Below are 21,334 nucleotides of genomic sequence, written 5' to 3'. Positions count from 1 at the left end.
ACAAAGCGAAAGACCTGTATGACAAGAACATCAAGTCTGAAAAAAGAAATTGAGGAAGAAGATACAGAAGGTGGAAAGATTTCCCCTGCTCATGGATTGGTAGGATTAACAGTGAAAATGGCCATCTTTCCAAAGGCAATCTATAGTTTCAATGTAATTCCCATCAAAATTTCAACATAATTCTTCACAGATCTTGAAAGAACAATTTTTCATCTTCATATGGAAAAACAAAAAACCCAGGATAGCTAAAATGATCCTGAATGATAAAAGACCTTTTGGAGATATCACTATCCCTGACTTCAAGCTGTCAGAGCAATAGTTAGAAAAATATATATATATATACATGGTTTGCTAAGTTCTTGGGCCTAGTTTTTCTGTTATTATTTTAATATACCCATATGGTCATACAATTCCAATTTACTTTGCCTGTGTATATAGTGACCTAATCTTGTTTTAGGCATACATTATTTACTAGTTTGTGTCTCTTGGTGATGCTGGACAGTTGGTGGTATCCATATTAGCAACAAGGTACAGAGGCATCAAGTCTTTGTATTTGAAGTCAAAATAGAATCAAATGCTGTTTGTAGAATGGAATCACCCAGAGGAAGGCACAGCCTCATCCCAACAACATGAAATAGGAGCCCTGTAAGGAAGGAACAGTATTTCAGAAAATAAGTGCCATCTTGGTTCATTACAAGGAGAACACAAATTAGATAGATATAACTTAATCTATTTTGCAATGTACTTTGTGAGCAAAAGAGTTGAGAAGAAGGGCTCATATTCCTAAATGCAAATAACGATTTCATAGTCATGTATATACAAAGGTACTTTCATGATTATTACTGGGAAGGAGAGTAAAGAAAGGGTCTGGATCTGCCAAAGCCAATTTGCTACTTTTGTGATAGGGGTTACTTCTTTGCTCGGTGTCATGTGTCTCTGGATCTTTGTGTGTGTGTGTGTGTGTGTGTGTGTGTGTGTGTGTGTGTATGTGTGTGTGTGTGTGTGTGTGTGTGTGTGTGTCCCTATATACAGGTACTACAGTTGGTGCTAAAATATTAAAGTAATTTTAATATATCATTATCCTCACGTAAAGTTTAATACTCAAGTTCTTATAAGAACACACATGAGTTTATCTGAAAAAGATGGCGGCTGAACCAAATCAACATAAGATGATATTTAAGTGAAAATGTAAAGAATATAAAGCATTGCTAACAATCTTGATATATATCTTTATATTTAAAATATAATATATTCTTTGTACAACATGATCACTTTCTTGAACGATGACTGTTCTGGTTTCTCAAAGTCAGCATGTTTTCTCTCCCCATGTCTCTTCACTCAATGATCATCATGTACAGCTTACCTCATCTTTATCAAAATTTCCCATTCTTAGTTCAGATTTAAAATCTTATGAGACCAATTAGGCTTAGTTCTCCAAAATGGTTTCTCTTGAAACCCATCTATCTACCTTATTAAAGAGACCCTGGAGCAGAGACTGAAGGAAAGGCCATCCAGAGACTGTGCCACCTGAGGATCCATCCCAGGCTCATAGCCAACCATTGGACTTAGCACAGGGATCCCAATGGAGGAGTTAGGGGGATGGACTGAAGAAGCCGAAGGGGCCTTATCTGGCATCAATGGGAGGGAAGGCCCTTGTTCCTGTGAAGGCTTGATGCACCACCAGGGTAGAGGAATGCTAGGGCAGTGTGAGGTAGGAGTGGGTAAGTGGGTGGGGGAGCACCCTCATAGAAACAGGGGGAGAAGAGGGGAGGGGGGTTTTCAGAGGAGAAACTGGGAAAGGGGGTGACATTTGAAATATGAATAAATAAAATATACATTTTTTAAAAAGAAAGAAGAGAGACCCTGTATTTCTCTCAATCTGTATCCTTACCTGTGTTCCTAAGGCATTTAACCCTGAAGCCCTTATATCACCTGCTTCCTGCAACCTGCATCACTTTGATTAGCTTTCTTCCTCTGAAGCTAGTTCTCACCTAATACATACCATAAACATATGCTTTCTCCAGCCAACTGCTCTTGCTCCCTCTTTTCTTCCTCTCTCTAGTCACTCCTCTTGTCCTGTTATGGCATTGACTATTTTTTTTCTGAGGGGATTATCCAAAATCTTTGCAATTGCTGATGGCTCTTTCTAGGCTTGTATTCAAATTCACTCCATGCATTTTGGGACAACACTACCTAGAAATCATGTTGACCTCTTTTGTTTTTGAAATTATTGAATTATATGTATGAGTGTTTTGCCTGCCTGCTAAGCGAAGGCATACGTGTTTGCTTTCAAAGGCAAAGAGGGCTTCGGAACCCCTGGAATTGAAGTTACAGATAGTTGTGAGCTGCCATGTGGGTGCTGGACATTGAACCTGTGTCCCCTGGTCGAGCAGCCAGTGTGACTAACTATCCAGCCATCTCTCAGGCCACTCTTGCCAACTTCTTATGCACACGTATTCAAGTGCCTCCAGACTTACTCTCTAGCATCAGTACCTTCCCAGCCACGGGGATAGATAATGCTAAAGGACCTACCTCTTATTTTATTTTGCCTTTCACATATTATAAATATCACAACTTTGATACCAAGTAGTTTCACCGAGATACTTCAGTACTTAAACAGTTTGAACACTAATAGCCTTCTATGTGAACCAGGAGACAGTCTTCAGAAAGGTCCACTTTTTGCTCATGAATATAAATGACATACAGTCCCCATAGTCACCCCCTAAAATAGTTTGATCCTAGCATTTCCTTGGTTCAATGTAACAAGTGAATCCTTAAGTTACTGTAAAATAGCACCTAGCATCTTTTGGTACTCCTGTAATCATACCTCCAACCAGTTGCACATCTGGTCATATCCACTGCTGAAGCCATGCCTACTTACTTTATTCTCAAATCATCCCTCTGCCTGAAATTTCTTTCATTATCCCTGCAACTGCAAATCATAGAATAATTCTTTATGTCTTGGCTGCAGAGCCACTTCCTCCAATAATTTTTTTCTCTCTCTGCTAAAATGTTTTCCCATGTCTGGAATCGCTTTAATACTCTATCTCTTCTACCAAATTACTGATCTTTGTCTACTAGCAAGTATTCTTAAAATCATACCACATAGTTGCTATGACACTGTAAGCCCTGATGACCAGCACTGTGTATCTGGTCTTTGTTAACCTGATATAAACTCATTGTAAACATTTAAAAGGCACTTACTAAGCAAGAAAAATTGTGAACAGAATAGGATAATAAGCAAAAAATTTTTTTCAAGGTTGTAAGAAATGAAAATATAGGACTGGTGAGATAGCTCAATGGGTAAGAGCACTACTCTTCCAGAGGTCCTGAGTTCAAATCCCAGAAACTGCATGGTGGCTCACAATCATCCATAATGAGATCGGATGCCCACTTCCGGTGTGTCTAAAGACAGCTACAGTGTAATTACATATAATAATAAATAAACCTTTTTTAAAAAATTAAAATATATCATAAAATTTACAGAGTTCACCTTATAGGAAATAATAGCATATGCATCAACCTTTCAGGAAAACCTAGGCACAGTCTTTCTTGAGCCGTGGGAAAGCACGGACACACCTCACTGTCTTACCTGCTCTATCACAGCATCAGTGAGTATCACAAGTATCCAGGCAAGCCTTGGAGATGGAAAAACATTTTTAGCTCAACAACTGACCACATTGTGCCTTGGAGAAACACACTTGACTTCCATGGCTCATATATGATGCCTCCTCCAATCACTTGGTATACGCCAGCATTGAGGCTGCCCTCAGGCATGGCATAGGGCAATGTCTTAACTTCTACAACTAGGGCATCTGATGGCAGACTGAAAACTCAGATCTTAGAACTGCAAGCCAGAGTGAGGTAGCTTTTGCAGATGTGACATAGCCAGGTAGAAATTGAAATTCCAACAAAGAGTTATGTGTTGCATCATGGGGCTGCATAATGTCGGGAATCAACCCTTTTATGTTAATGTGCAATCAATTTAGGGCAGAGTCTATACCTCCACAAAATTAGATTATAATTAATACCTTGACACTGTTTTCAGAGCATCATAACATATTTTTAGGAACAGTCTGTGCAGGAACTATAAAGTTCCCTCCAGGCATGTAAATGATTTTGCATAATTAACTGAGACAGGGATTACAGTGACGCACTTCGGAGAACCAGTCCCAATTAGGGAGCTGAGTCTTGAAAGGTTGTTGGGTTTTTTAACCCGAGCACCCACAGAATTCACAGTTGCAGCTCTGTACTGACATCCAAGATTTTCTTTCCAAAAGGCTCAGGAGTAATAATAATAAAAAAATCCATGCATATGAATTAAGAAGGAGCTGGCAGCATCTCAAAAGATGTACAATAAATCCAACATAAATCTTCACCATCTCAAGAGCCATAACCCTGCTTATCTCTGTCTAGAAACATGTTTTCCTCTACTGTATCTTATATTTCTAGTTACTATGATAATAATTTAAAGTAAAATAATTGGGCATAGCCAGAAATTACTTCCCTTTCTAATGTTCTAAAGTCACTATAATGTTTCCCTCCACCAGAATTCTCTCTTTAACCTCCCAGGTCTACATAATCCCCTCTTATGCCAAGCATTTCAACACTTAAATATTTCCCCATACATTATTTTATTTATAAAACTCATATGTTTTCTATGTCTTTGCATTTTCCCTCCCTAGTTTGGCTTGCAGTATTATTAAGCTATATTTAGCAAAGACAAATATACCTATTTAGTCACTCACTTCATACACAACATCTTACAAAGTGCTCTGCCTGAAACATTACTTTTCATTTTCTCATCAAATTGGTACTTATCAGAGACAGATAATGGAAGTGCACCTACTGAATCTTTCCCTTAAGACCCGTGCTTTTGGTTTGTGTTCTAGGAAAATAAGTATCCATTGAATTGCTCACACAATGAAAAAAAATTTAAGAAAACTGTGAAAAGATGCTGAGTTAGAGAAAAACAAAAGGAAGGGCTGATAAATGTTGGAGTGAAAAGTTTCATTTTTTTTTTGTTTACCCTCATGTGATTATAGATGCCAACCTTCTTAACCCTTCATGATGAACTGAAGTAAAAGGATAGCTTTATTAAAAACAAAAGGTTTTTTAAATTTATTCACTTTACATTCCAATCATGGCTTCCCTGTCCTCTCTTCCCAGTCCCACCTTCACATGCCCCTCCCTCAATTATACCCTCCCTTTCTCTGAGTACCAACCCACCCTGACACATCAAGTCAGATGTGATGGGAAATGCTGGTAGGATATGCTGAAGGAGGCAGAGGCAGGAGGCTCCTGAGTTTGAGGCCAGCCTGGGCTACACATTTTTTTTTATAACCATAAGGCTTTTTGCTGCCTTATTTCTAAAAGTTTGGGGGTGAACGATCATAGTTTATTTTCTATTTCTATAACTGTCTCCACTTATGATTGTCATCCTTCTGGATGAATGTTATTGAAACAAAGAACTCAAATTAGCATAAGCAAACAAAAACAGAATGAGAATTCACTGGTTCTGACTGCTTGGAGAATTTATAATAGCACAGAATATTAATAGCATATGAGAATTATAATTATATCATTATACTATTAATATTGCACTATCAATAGTACATGAGTGGAATATTCAGTACTGCAGGGTCTCTGGATCTCTCCTCTAATCACCTCTGTTTTTGGCCCTCGTTCTCTCTCTTCCAGCTCAGTTCTAACATCTTGGTATCTCCAAGCAACATGAAACCCAATAAGTAATGCAGCCATTCTAAACAATCTATGTCCTTCAAAGTCCAGAATCTGATTTATCTTTAGATAAGTCAAATCCCTGAACTTACATGTAAAATTGTGATAGCCTCTATGGAGGTAATAGAGAAAAGAGGAAACTGTTTTCAGAAACAAGGAATTGGGCAGGATCCAAGAACAATAGGTTTCAGCATGGCCACTAAAAATAGTAACAATGAGATTCTGGATCATACAAGGAAGTCTAACAGTGAGTAAATGTATTCTGCATGGTCTTTTAATAAACTATTTTAAATATTGAACATACTGCACTCTCCTTCTTCCCAATATATTCATATTTCTAGGTTTTTTTTTCCTAGTGGGCAGATCTGGTCAGATCTCTAAGCAAATTTGTGCAAAGGAAATAATTTATTTCCACACTAGGTACTGAGACTTGTCTCTACAAATGTATTTATTGGCTCTGTATTTAGTTTGCACAGAAGTTCTTGGTTCTTTGCTCCCTTAGTGAGATAACAGTTTAGAAAGGATGGAATTGACAAGGAATCTTCTGGTTTGAAATCGGATATGTGTCTATCCAGACACAGAATTTAATTACTATTTCAATCAACACTTAAGTACAAGAAGAAAGTTAAATGTAGATGAGACGTGGTAGACAGAGCCATTTATTAACAAATATGTGCTAGTAGAAATGGCTTCTTCAAAAGATCTGATGTATTGCATAAAAGTCATGGCCTCATAAAGAGGACAGGCTGCCGATTTTATTTACTGTCCCCATCTTCCTTGAAACTCCATAAGTGTGTGAACTCGCTGAAAGCATGAATTATTTCCCATTTCCTCTTTTTTGTTACCTGAAATGAAAAGATGAAGCTAAGAATCATAACAGCCCTGTTGTATGAGGTGATACTGAGAATAGAACCCAAGGCCCATGATGACAGAGGATGATAACAGAAGACACAGTCCATGGTATAAAAATGGTAAAACCATAAAACTGTATCTATATGGGCATGACAAGTAAGCCTTTATTATGTGAACCCACTATTGAAGGAAAGGTCTACATTGACAGTGTCTAAATAAAATTTCTAAGTGATAGATCATAAAGGATGTTAGGAGATAATGCTTGTTCGGAATCCAGATCCAAGAAGTGACCTTTTAAATCCACTCATCTTCAGGCGATAGATAGAAAATTTAAATAAGTAAATAATATAAATATAAGAAAAGTAATGGGAAGATCAAAGAAGGATAACAAAACAGAAAAATGCTAATTGATTTAACATAGACAATTGGATATCAATAGTTAAGCTCTAGTCTCCTAGATTTTGATTATTTTTTTTAGACAGGATTTTAATATACAACCCAGATTGGCGTTGAACTCACAACCCTAGTGCTATGTTTACAAGCATACATCATCATACCTAGCTATGTTTTTTCATATGAGACTCTCACTCTCTGTAAACTAGTCTCCTCAGCCACAAATATGCTAACATCACTTCTCCACTTAGAGCTATTTCCAGTGGCTCAAGATAAAACTAAGATTCCTTAGCACAGCTGTCAAGGCCAACATTGTTTGAATCTCTCAGTCTTGTTTCTTCCTTCTCCACATGGACTGTACTTCATCCATCTTCTGAAATGTCCCTTTGACCATTCTGAAATGTCCTCTGCATGCCCTGTCATCAGTCTTGTTTGCCTGGAAGAAACTCTATCGTTTCTCCATCACCTTGAGTATGCCACTTCTGTGCATACTATAGATGTTCATAGGCTGGCAATGTTGCTTTTGGATTGGAAAATTAGATATAGATATCAGAGATACTATATTGGATGGGCTTAAGTGATGAGTAATATTTAAAAGCTTAGCCAGTGGCAAGCAAGTGAGTGCATCATAAACAGAAACATCATGAACAAAGACGGGGAAGCAAAGAAGCTGTTATGTATTAGAAAAGCAGCTTGATTATAAACACAGTATACGCACTCAGGACAACCCTGTCATGAACATTGCTAAATGTTTAACAAGTAGTGAGCAACTGAAAGAACATAATGCCCCTTGTGTAGAGCCTTTTATTAGCTATGGTAAGGAAAAGCCAAAGATGGATCTTTGGAGGAATTCAGATCAATATGTGACAGGTCATTTGAATATACTTTCGGTAAATATACCATCTAGACATATATTATCAGCTTGAGGATCTTGTGAGCGTAATAATTCTTTTTAAACAAAGGCACTTCTTTATTTAAGGTACAGAGATACTGTTGTTTCAGATGGCTTTATATGCAAGCTCGGTGATGAGAAAACTGAGACTCAGATCATTTAACTAAAGCTGCCTGAGGTCACACAGAAAGGTTGACAGCATTCTTTCCAGTACATCATGCTAAATACAGTTTACTTAATTTGGTGGGCAGTGAGGTGTCATTGAAGGGTTTTAAGCAGAGAAATGGCACCCTCTATGATGTGTCTGAAGATTAATGCATTCATGTGGTGATACGAAGAGCAACGTGATGGCAGAGGGACCAGTTAGAACACGACTACAAGTCCAAACCGGAAATAATGCTCGGAGAACTGGCTATTGAAAAAACCAAGTCTAATTATAATTGCTTTCTGGTCAGTCATTATTAGTTCTTTTCATCAAATAAATCCATCAAATATTCTGTTTCTCCATCTCCTGGGTGCATGATAAAAATGTACCGCCTCACCCTTGTAGATTTAGCTATGGTGATCAGACCTTATTTGCCCACTGAAACATAAGTAGAAATGACAGGCTTCTCCGAACTGTTTTCCCTTCCACTGTGGCAACAAAGAATGACCCATGTGCTGGTCTGCTAACCCGGGCCCCAGAGGCAGAATGATGTTGAATGGAGCTCACTCTGACTCAGGATGGGCAAGACGCATTAGTGAAAAATACAACATTTAAGTCAATTGAATGTGGGTTTTGCTTGCTATTACAACAGTATAAACTAGATATCTATGGCTGATACCACGTGTTTTCCTTGGTCATTTTAAGCACAGCTTCACAAACGACATGTTATACTTGCAAAAATGTTAAAATATAGAGTGTGGTTTCTCTAGTCTAGGAAGAGATCCAAGGCATTATATTTCTAACATTAGCACACGGTGCAGTTACTGTGGTTCACACCGTGGTATTGCAAGAGCCTAAACCCACTCTGCCCAAACTCATAACAAGTAGCCACCCCTGGCTGTTTAAATTTAGATTAGCTAAACTGAATAAAATTTAAAATCCAGTTGCCCAGTTTTCCAAACTATATTTCAAGTGCTCAAAACCCACATGAGGTTGAGGGGCACTGGACTCAGCAGCTGAAACATTAATCATTTTTTCCAATGATAAAACATCCTCTTTTGCTGGATGCTCTACAGCAACACCCAGAAATGCAAAGGGACAGTTGGTTCTGACAGATTCTGGGAAGGGGATGACAGGAGATACAGGTTAGCCGAGATGTTGCCCATCAAGCAGGTTTCCTACAAGGAACAGACAGTCTAGAGTCTTTAAATACAAAGCTGAGACAATCAAATGTGACATTCAGTCTGTGTACAGGATGGACTATTGTCATGCCTAACTCTCACAGTTTATCTCAGGAGATCCCATTTCAAGGTATGCAACTCTCAGGCACTCCCCCACCACCACCGACTCCCCTGAATGTGCACCCCACCACCACCACCATTTTTGCCCTGATCTTGCTTGCCTGATTTGGATAATCTGTTTATTTTCCTTGGAAAAAACATATGATTCCAACTGTAACATTTGTTTTGATCTCCTTTTCCAAATAAATCAACAATACGCAGTGAACACAGCCAAAAGAGCCACAGAATTACACAGTACAGTGGTCACGTGGCTATGACTGGCTGTCAGCTGCCGCTTGCTTCAGGTGATGCGCTATACCCTGGTACTCACTCTTGTTTCCCTTCCCTTCATTGGCAACTCTAACAAAAGGAGTGAACTTTCCCAGCTCTTCCTTACTTCTGTCTACCCGGAAAATGGTAGATCCTCCTTCTTTAGGGGAAGAGCTTAGTAATTTAAGGTCCAGGGGCAGCAGGAAATTCTATGCAAAAAGAGTCGTATATGCTGTATATGATCTGATGTATGCAAGGCTGAAAGAGAAGCGGGCAATGGTTAGACCTTGAACAGTCCATATTTTAGTGGTCTAGTGCCTTTGGACAGTGGTAGGAAGGAGGAAGATGACTAGCTGAGGGACGTAACATAAAGGATGACCTGCTGGGCAGAAACCATGGAAGACCATGTGAAGCAAGAACAGTGTCCTCAAGGATTACACTTCAGACCATATGCTCTGTTGAACGTGACTTCACCGTTCACCCTTTGCCGCATGGATTAGCAAAATCTTCCTAATGCAATATCTGAAGCAATTTATAAAGAGATAACTTTTATTTTGCCTTAACAATTCTTTTTTAAGATTTATTTATTATTTTTAATACATTTTTTAAGATTTATTTATTTATTATATGTGTGTACACTGTAGCTGTCTTCAGACACTCCAGAAGAGGGCATCAGATTTTTGTTACGAATGGTTGTGAGCCACCATGTGGTTGCTGGGATTTGAACTCAGGACCTTTGGAAGAGCAGTCGGTGCTCTTAACCGCTGAGCCATCTCACCAGCCCATCTTAATTCTTTTTTTTAATTAGGTATTTTCCTCATTTACATTTCCAATGCTATCCCAAAAGTCCCCAATACACTCCCCCCCCACTCACCTACCCACCCACTCCCACTTTTTGGCCCTGGCATTCCCCTGTACTGGGGCATATAAAGTTTGCAAGTCCAATGGGTCTCTCTTTCCAGTGATGGCCAACTAGGCCATCTTTTGATACATATGCAGGTAGAGTCAAGAGCTCCAGGGTACTGGTTAGTTCATAATGTTGTTCCACCTATAGGGTTGCAGATCCCTTTAGCTCCTTGGGTACTTTCTCTAGCTCCTCCATTGGGGGCCCTGTGATCCATCCAATAGCTGACTGTGAGCATCCACTTCTGTGTTTGCTAGGCCCCGGCATTGTCTCACAAGAGACAGCTATATCTGGGTCCTTTCAGCAAAATCTTGCTAGTGTATGCACTGGTGTTAGCATTTGGAAGCTGATTATGGGATGGATCCCTGGATATGGCAGTCTTTAGATGGTCCATCCTTTTGTCACAGCTCCAAACTTTATCTCTGTAACTCTTTCCATGGGTGTTTTGTTCCCAATTCTAAGAAGGGGCACAGTGTCCACACTTTGGTCTTCATTCTCCTTGAGTTTCATGCGTCTAACAAATTGCATCTTATATCTTGGGTATCCTAAGTTTTTGGGCTAATATCCACCTATCAGTGAGTACATATTGTGTGAGTTCCTTTGTGATTGTGTTACCTCACTCAGGATGATGCCCTCCAGGTCCAACCATTTGCCTAGGAATTTCATAAATTCATTCCTTTTAATAGCTGAGTAGTACTCCATTGTGTAAATGTACCACATTTTCTGTATCCATTCCTCTGTTGAGGGGCATCTAGGTTCTTTCCAGCTTCTGGCTATTATAAATAAGGCTGCTATGAACAATTACTCTGATACCTAAACCACAAAAAGACCCAACAAAGATAGAGAACTTCAGACCAATTTCCCTTATGAATATCAATGCAAAAATCCTCAATAAAGTTCTTGCTAACCGAATCCAAGAACACACCAAAACAATCATCCATCCTGACCAAGTAGGTTTCATCCCAGGGATGCAAGGATGGTTCGATATACGGAAATCCATCAACATAATCCAGTATATAAACAAACTCAAAGACAAAAACCACATGTTCATCTTGTTAGATGCAGAAAAAGCATTTGAAAAAGTCCAACACCCATTCATGATAAAAGTCTTGGAAAGATCAGGAATTCAAGGCCCATACCTAAACATGATAAAAGCAATCTACAGCAAACCAGTAGCCAACATCAAAGTAAATGGTGAGAAGCTGGAAGAAATCCCACTAAAATCAGGGACTACACAAGGCTGTCCACTCTCTCCCTACCTATTCAACATTGTACTTGAAGTCCTAGCCAGAGCAATTAGACAACAAAAGGAGATCAAGGGGATACAAATTGGAAAAGAAGAAGTCAAAATATCACTTTTTGCAGATGATATGATAGTATATATAAGTGACCCTAAAAATTCCACCAGAGAACTCCTAAGCCTGATAAACAGCTTCAATGAAGTAGCTGGATATAAAATTAACTCAAGCAAGTCAATGGCCTTTCTGTACACAAAGGATAAACAGGCTGAGAAAGAAATTAGGGAAACAACACCCTTCTCAATAGTCACAAATAATATAAAATATCTCGGCGTGACTCTAACTAAGGAGGTGAAAGATCTGTATGATAAAAACTTCAAATCTCTGATTAAAGAAATTAAAGAAGATCTCAGAAGATGGAAAGATCTCCCATGCTCATGGATTGGCAGGATAAACATTGTAAAAATGGCTATCTTGCCAAAAGCAATCTACAGATTCAATGCAATCCCCATCAAAATTCCAACTCAATTCTTCAACGAATTAGAAGGAGCAATTTGCAAATTTATCTGGAATAACAAAAAAACCTAGGATTGCAAAAAGTCTTCTCAAGGATAAAAGAACCTCTGGTGGAATCACCATGCCTGACCTAAAGCTTTACTACAGAGCAATTGTGATAAAAACTGCATGGTACTGGTATAGAGACAGACAAGTAGACCAATGGAATAGAATTGAAGACCCAGAAATGAACCCACACACCTATGGTCACTTGATCCTCGACAAGGGAGCTAAAACCATCCAGTGGAAGAAAGACAGCATTTTCAACAATTGGTGCTGGCACAACTGGTTGTTATCATGTAGAAGAATGCCAATCGATCCATACTTATCTCCTTATACTAAGGTCAAATCTAAGTGGATCAAGGAACTTCACATAAAACCAGAGACAATGAAAGTTATAGAGGAGAAAGTGGGGAAAAGCCTTGAAGATATGGGCACAGGGGAAAAATTCCTGAACAGAACAGCAATGGCTTGTGCTGAAAGATCGAGAATTGACAAATGGGACCTAATGAAACTCCAAAGTTTCTGCAAGGCAAAAGACACCGTCAATAAGACAAAAAGACCACCAACAGATTGGGAAAGGATCTTTACCTATCCTAAATCAGATAGGGGACTAATATCCAATATATATAAAGAACTCAAGAAGGTGGACCCCAGAAAATCAAATAACCCCATTAAAAAATGGGGCTCAGAACTGAACAAAGAATTCTCACCTGAGGAATACCGAATGACAGAGAAGCACCTGAAAAAATGTTCAACATCCTTAATCATCAGGGAAATGCAACTCAAAATAACCCTGAGATTCCAACTCACAGCAGTCAGAATGGGTAAATTCAGGTGACAGCAGATGCTGGCGAGGATGTGGAGAAAGAGTAACACTCCTTCATTGTTGGTGGGATTGCAAGCTTGTACAACCACTCTGGAAATCAGTCTGGCGGTTCCTCAGAAAATTGTACATAATACTACCAGAGGATCCAGCAATACCTCTCCTGGGCATATATCCAGAATATGTTCCAACCGGTAAGAAGGACACATGCTCCACTATGTTCATCTTAATAATTCTTAAGCCCTGTTCCAATATCCAGTTGTCCCATGGCTTTAAGTGTCTGGTAAGAGTGGCATTTCATGGCAGGAGCATGTGACCAAGCAAACTCCACATTTTGTGATTTGGAAAACAATCATGAGAAATACAAGGAAGGGCTAGTTTCTCAAAAATAGGCTTTATGGACTTGACTTCAATGATTTCAATGACTTCATGACCTTAGATAAGGCCCTGCCTTCAAAAGGTTCCGTCTATCCCAAGATTGCCACCCTGAGGATGAAACCTTTATGCCTGGAGCCCATGGACTACACTACCTATCTTGAAAGCATGCATCACATTGCTAAGGCCCTTGTTACTTTCCTAAAGAAGAATCTCAAATTGGGCAAGAGTAAATTCCTTTATCTGACTGTCAAGATTTAATTAAGTTGATTCAATTAAGTTTATTCTTCTGTACACCAAATTACAGATAGCATACTTTCCTGAAAAGTCTAACTCCTTTAACATGTTTTAAAAAGACCTTCTAAGAGTCCACAGAGGTGTTTCTTCACAGTTCATTGTTTTCTTTGCATTATGATTATTGCATTGCTCCATAATGTAAAAGAAATTTAAAAAGGATAGTTGAAGAGCAAGGAAATCCACAGCCATGCCTTATTCCTTAGAAAGCACAGGCCATTTAAATCTGCCAAAGATACCAGGTAGATCTTGGTAGAAATCTCTAGCTGATGCAGGCCACGTTGAGTAAAACTCTCCATTCTTCTAGTTCAGAGGTTGGCATATATGTTTACTATTAAGAGAATGGCAGAGCATATTTTGGCCTTTCCCGTACTATAAGGTATCTGTTCCAACTCTTCAACTCTTAGCTACAATCAAAAGGTGGTCATGTGTACACTTGTAGCAAAAGGGCATAGTGAGGCTCAATAAAGCTTTATTAATATAATACAAGGTGTGGCTTTCATCTATTTTTTTGTTCACCAATAAATGCTACTCTTTTTAAACCATTTACGGTGTAAACACTATTTTTTGCTTGGAAGGCTATAGATAAAACCTGGCACTGATTTAAACCATTCTATGGGTGAAGCTACTTTGACTCAGAAGCACGGTGAAGATTAACATATTCCAGCTGTGCCTTACTCATACATAAGTTGATGTGGCCATGGTGTCTAGCCACAAATCAAGGACATAAATATTTGATGTATAAAATATTGCTTTACACACTGAGCAATATTTTACAAGTGTGTAAATTCTCACTCATCGGCAGAAACTAACAGGTCAATCTAGTGGAAGAAGCAAGTGGCATGAGAGACACTGGAAACTGGGAATGGGGAAATGGAACAGTGGGAGAGACAGGGGACAAAGGAAAGGTGAACAATGGTCCAAAAGATCCCCTAGAACAGAGGGGTTAGTTATGCTTTTACATAAAAGAGTGGGATAATTATTGGTTAAAACCAGCTATGAAATATATTTAAGAACAAATGAGATAGTATGAAATTATCAGCACATAAAAATAACTCTAGTGTTTGAAGAGACAGAAATGTTTGCTTTCCTGATCTGATTATTATGCATCAGGTACATGCATCAAACTACCATCATATATGCAATAAAAATATATAAATGTGTTCCAATTATTATTTAAAAATAGATAAATAAATCTGGTTACTAGGAGGTTAAAGTTTTCATATTTTTTATTATTTGATTCCAACAAATAGAAGACGCTGCATCATTTTGCCACGATGGGAACAGAATACAGTAATCATGGTTCTCTGGGAAGAGGCGAGTCACAGAGTTCTACAGTTCACATTTTAAAAGCAGCACCACCATGCCAAGGGCTTTGTGTTCCTTTAAATAATGCATGTCTCTGGTCCCTACACACTGGAGACAATACCTTAATTCCAAAAAATTATCACTAAACACTGCCTTCATCATGATCCTTAAGTGGGACCAGCTGCTCAGGAGTAGAATTTTCTGGCTGTTGTAGAGTCTCATGGGTACAATGTACTGCTCAACTTCTTAGAAACCAGAAATGTATTATTCGGTTGAAAATCTCTCTCTCTCTCTCTCTCTCTCTCTCTCTCTCTCTCTCTCTCTCTCTCTCTCTCTCTCTCTCTCTCTCTCATTTTTAATTAAAAATAACTGTATAATTTGTCCCTTCCTTCCAACTCTTTGCAAGCTCCCTATACTCCCTCTTAAACTCATGGCCTCTTTTTCTTTAATCTTTAATTATTATTGTTAGAATATATATGGAAATAAAATATACGAATACAACCTAAGCCCATTTAGTGTTGCTCATATATTTTTAGGACTGACCACTTGGTATTTGATAGTTATTTAGGAACTCATCCCTGAGGAAAACGAATTATCCCTCCCTCAGAAATCAATAATTGCCTATAGCTCTTCATCCAGGGGTGGCAGCTCATGAGAATCTTTCATCTACTTAACTTGTCAATTGATGCTGCCATTGCTTAAGTTTTGTTTAGGCAGTCATATTGTTGAGTTTTCATAGGCGTAGATTCCCTAAAAGACACAACCTCCCAACAGACTTTCTGATCTTCTGGCTCTTACCATCTTTTGCAGTCTCCTGCTTCTGAAGAGTTCCTTGGGCCTTAGGAACTTAGCCTTGTGTTGTAAATGTACCAAACAGATCATGATCATGATCAGTTGTTCTCTGCATTTTGACAAGTTGTGAATTTCTGTAACAGTTTCTGTTCACTGCAAAAAGATCCTGTGATGGGATGTGAGAGCCACACTTATCTGTGGGTATACGGATAATTATTTAGGATGCAATTAGGAATTACACTAGTTCTAGAATGTGACAGCAGTAGGCTCTCCTGTGACACCCATGACTTGGTTTTCCCAGAGCATTTTTTTTCTGCTATGACTGTTTTTGTTTTGTTTTGTTTCTCTATATTTAAAAATCAGCTTAGCCATTTGAGCATTTTGTTCAGGATAGAGAACGCCCATTGATTCTCTCTTACCTTCCAGAGCTCTTATGCCCATCTCCAACCCCTGCCTGTTATTTCTCACACACAACAAATCTTGTGCTACTCCAATCCAGTTCAATTTGTTTAACACTTACTGGGAAATTCTTCAACATGTTATATACAAAGCTGGTTTCTAGACATAGGCAATAATCCAAATAGATCTAGACTGGAATGGCTGCCTAGTAGGCAAAACAAACCTTAAAAATGCAAGTTGAATAAACACTACATTAAGAAACAAATCAAAAGATAGGAAGGCAGCTACCAATGGCTTTTAACCTACCCCCTGGTATAAAAATGTCTTTCCTTAGTGAAGTCTCCACAGGCAGTGGCTGAAAAAATAGTAAGAGGTAAGGTTTCCATTGAAGGGAACAGCTATGAGGAAGGTTGAGCTAAGGAATATGATAGAGTCATAGACTAGTCAACTAAATCTCAAAATCTGGGAGGAAAAAAGCAAGAATGGGGGTTATGTCTTAGGCCAATTTGGGACATCTACAGGGTCTGGCATGAGCTCTGTGACCATCAAGCAAATCTCAGATATGGCCTTGGTACTTTCACATATGTATTCCAGGATATGCATTCACCCAAACACACACACATACACACACAATTAATCTTAGTAAATTGAAAAAATTAATGAAGTGAATTAATTAAGTGTGTGAGAGAAAGGGGAAGAAGGCAGTGAAAGGAAACGACTAGAATGGCATGTGTTAAGATCTTTGCATCCAGAATAACCTCTAGGAGTACAGGAAAAGAAGCCATTTTCCTCTGCCCTTTGTTTTGTTTCATTTTTATGTTTTTCTTTATTTTGTAACAGAATATGTTGCTCATATTCTGTTGACACAATAATACTGCCTTTAAAACCACCCCCCCCCCAAATAGCTAACTTTATCTTATAGCCACTGATCGTCTGTTCAGCTGCACAGTGGGTAGGATGCCCTGAACTCCAGGACACAGGCTTCAGGCTGGTGCTCAGATTCAGGTCTCTGTGCATATCCACACTGCCTCATTGTGCAAGGTTCCCATAGGCACTAAAGATCTTTGCAAACCTCTACACTACTTTACATTCTGAAAATTACCCAGGATAAAAATGTTTGAGAACTACTGCTCTAATTTTGGGACAGGAGTTGAATAAACAGTCACTAAATAATTACACAAACAATAATGAAGTGCCGAGTCTTCCATATCTAATCACATGGAAACAACTTAACTCATTAAGGATTATGAAAACTAAAAAGCAAGTCAAACTTTTGTAGTTACTTAGAAGGCAAAGCTCGGACTTGAAAGGCATGTAATATGAGGAAACTTTACTGAAGGGCAGAAAGGGGTATACTCAGGCAATGAAAATGACTTCTTCACTGTGCTCTCAGACGTGCCACTTAGAGTGGCCTCTCATTGAATCCTGTCATGTGACTCACCAGTGGACATTTGACAGACATAAAGGCTGGAATGGGTCTTGTATACTACAGCTATTAAACTATGGCTGCCCCAGGAAATCTGAAACTACCAATAGAAAAGCCCAGACCAGTCCGTAAATAATAAGACGTGGAACCCAGACACCCCAACCCTGGCCAATGGCCATTCTGATTATAACTACCTGCAGACATTTTTATGATACATATTAATTACACCCATGTGAGCAGGTCTAGTAGCAATCTGTCACAGACAGAATCAGAGAAACCTTCTGGTGGACCCAGAATAAGGAACAAAACGAGTGAATAACATCAAAGTTGTTGTGTTTCAGGTGAGGTTTGCTAAATATCTAACCAATCTGTCCATTGTGTTTGAGGTGAGCAAACCTAAACCTGTTTAGGTCTCAGAGAGCCATTGCTCTGAGACAAGATATATTGTTTTACATGCACAAATCTTTAACTGATAGAGATTAAAATGACAGAGATTCCATTTGCCCCCACTTCTACTCATTGAATACTATTCAGAGTGGCAGGAAGCTCTCCACTGATTGGCACTGAAACACTCAGAGCTTGTGAGATTCCTAATAGCCTCCACTCCACCACTCCCACAAAACAGGTAAGCACTGTATTGTTCTAGTCGAAGCTTCACAGAAGTCCACCCCACACTAACTCTGCCTCGTGGGATCTGTTCTTTGGCCATCTAGATGGTCTTCATAGACAGCAGTCAGAGAAGATGCAGCCTCATTCTCCATATTCTATTGTCTTATGTCTGAAACACTCTTATCTGTATAAGCTGTCTTACTTAGGGTTTTATTGCTGTGAAAAGACACCATGACCAAGGGACTTGTTATACATGAAAACATTAAACTGGGGCTGGCTTACGGTTTCAGAGGTTTAGACCATTACCATCAGGGTGGGAAGCATGGCAATGTGCATGCAAATTTCAGGCTGGAGGAACTGAGAGTTCTACATCTTGATCCTCAGGCAGCAGGAGAATAGATCCCACACTGGGAGGAGCTTGAGAATAGGAGACCTCAAAGCCCATCCTCACAGTGACACACTTCCTCCAAGAAAGCCACACCTCCTAATAATACCACTCTCTTTGGGTCAAGCATTCAAACACATGATCTATGGAGGCAAATCTATTCAAACCACCACATAAGCCTAAAGAGTCAGAAGAACAGATAAATATCAGCACAGCAGGCCTTCTCCTTTAATATCACCGTTTTATCCTCCAGATTAGTGATAGTCAAGAGGAAAAGGCATGCCTCAAATGTAAACTGCATAGATGATATAAAATTTTATACCATGCATATTAAAACAGTAAAAAGAAACAGGTGAAATTTGTTTTTAATGATATATTTTATTTAGCTCAATATATCTGAACTTTATCATTTAAATGTGTAATCAATATAAACACTAAAATTAGGCACTTTGCATTCTTTCTGTTCTGTGAAATCCGCTCCACCAACACCAGGTCATCAAGTGATGTACATCTGTAACTTGATTTAAAACAGAAACAAAACCCCAGGATTTCCCTTTCCTTCTGGGGATATTTTCTTTACCATGGGTCAAAAGTCCCTTAGCCATTTTTTTAAATTTAAGTACAGCTCATTTTTGTATTTCACACTTACCTTCTTTTAGCCCTCAAGATTTTATCATCTTAGAAAAAGAACAGAGATATTGCAGGTACAAAACACCAAAGAGACATGAAAATACTGTCTGACAAGCATCACTGAGGCCCAGTTATGTTATAGATGTGGCACTTGTTCGCTGGGATCTTGCTCTGTAAAGCGTTGGAACTTTTCTCCGAAGGACTCCACTACTGGAGTGTCCGAGCAGAGAGAGAAGGCTGCTGTTTGGTAGGATGCTGGCAGAGCATGTCAAGGAGTCTAAAGAGCAGAGAGTGTTGACAGAGAGTGATCCAGCAGATGATGCCTGGGACACACTAATGAAGTGAGATGTTCAGAGCAATAAAAACAAAATTGAATCTCTCAGGAGTATGAGCCAAGTCTTGTAGCCAATCCATCTCTTATTTACAGAAATCAATAACTCAACACATTATATGTTGAGTGTTCTGCAGTGTGTTACAGAGAACACAAAGAACACGTTTTCCCTCAAGGAGCTTACCACCTAGCTGGGGAAATAGAATTACTGGGCAAATCAATACATAATGTACACACAAAAAATGTGGCTGTATTGTATGACATGATTTCAAGTATTTTAGAAATATAATAAATATAAGAACTGGGATAGCATATCCTTATGTCCTAAAAACATAGACAGGATGACTGCTGTCTAGATGACTGTAGGATGACCCTTACTCACAGCTACCACCAGGTGATGGTCAGACCAGCAGACAGCATATGATGTTCGCCCTCTGTCCTTGTGGGAACAGAGGAACTCTGATGCTCATCAGATGGGAAGATTGTGGCCAGGAATGAACAAAGACAAGTTTACATTCACATTCAAAGGAAATGCCTCGGTACCTGAGGCCTATCTTCACAGAGGAAAAACTAAGCTGTAAACTAACACGGAACAGAAAAGGATGACTTTACCACATATACATGAATGGCAAAGGGGAATTAGAAGTACTATCTAAAGACAAAATCACTATGCAATAGGTAGGTAGGTAGGTAGGTAGGTAGGTGGGTGGGTGGGTGGGTGGATTGATGGGTAGATAGATAGATAGATAGATAGATAGATAGATAGATAGATAGGGATAGATAGATAGATAGATAGATAGATAGATAGATAGATAGATAGATAGATAGATAGATGATAGATATGTGGGATAGATAGATGAATGATGAAAGAAAGAAAGAAAGAAAGAAAGAAAGAAAGAAAGAAAGAAAGAAAGAAAGAAAGAGGAAGAAAGAGTGAGAGAGAGAGAAAGAAAGAAAGAAAGAAGAAGAGAAGAGAAAAGAGAAGAGAAGAGAAGAGAAGAGAAGAGAAGAGAAGAGAAGAGAAGAGAAGAGAAGAGAAGGAGGAAAGGAAGGGGAGGGAGAAAAGAAAGAGATTATTAAGGATTCTGTGGAAACATTCAAAATATTTTACACTGTGGGATTTTTATCTGCAATTTCATTTAGTTAACCATGAAGGTTTTAAGCCATATGCAAGACATTTTAAGACATAAATTGTGGTACTCTGTGTTTTCCTACAGAGATGCATTGTTAACAAAACATTTATCAGCTATTTAGAAGGATAGTGTGGTACACTGTTAAGGTGTCCCAAGATGGTGTGATCATTATTTATTCATTGTGTTATAGTGGATGTATTTCCTCTAGGGATCAGAGGATGAGGACAAATTCTAGGATCCTCTCCCACTGAAATGTAAGCCAATTGTGAGGCTGTTCTCAAAAGGGATTTTAACACAATTCTGCCACATTTTGAATAGACACTTACATTGGGACCCTTTAATGTACATTTAATAGAAATATACAGAGTGTGTGTGGTGATAATGATTAAACATCACAAATACAATGGCAGAAGGGATCATCGGGGGTGGTTGCTGGTTAACATGCCTTCCATGTAAGTCTGAGAAGCTGAATCTTGACTCCCCAGAATTTATGTAAGGCTGGATGTGATAGTCTACATCTGTAATCCCTACACACCTATAGTGAGATGTGAGGGGGAG

The sequence above is a fragment of the Mus musculus genome, chromosome 5, assembly GCF_000001635.26.
Source record: "Mus musculus strain C57BL/6J chromosome 5, GRCm38.p6 C57BL/6J".
NCBI classification, from domain to species: Eukaryota; Metazoa; Chordata; class Mammalia; order Rodentia; family Muridae; genus Mus; species Mus musculus.
Note: the sequence above shows the minus strand (reverse complement) of the source record.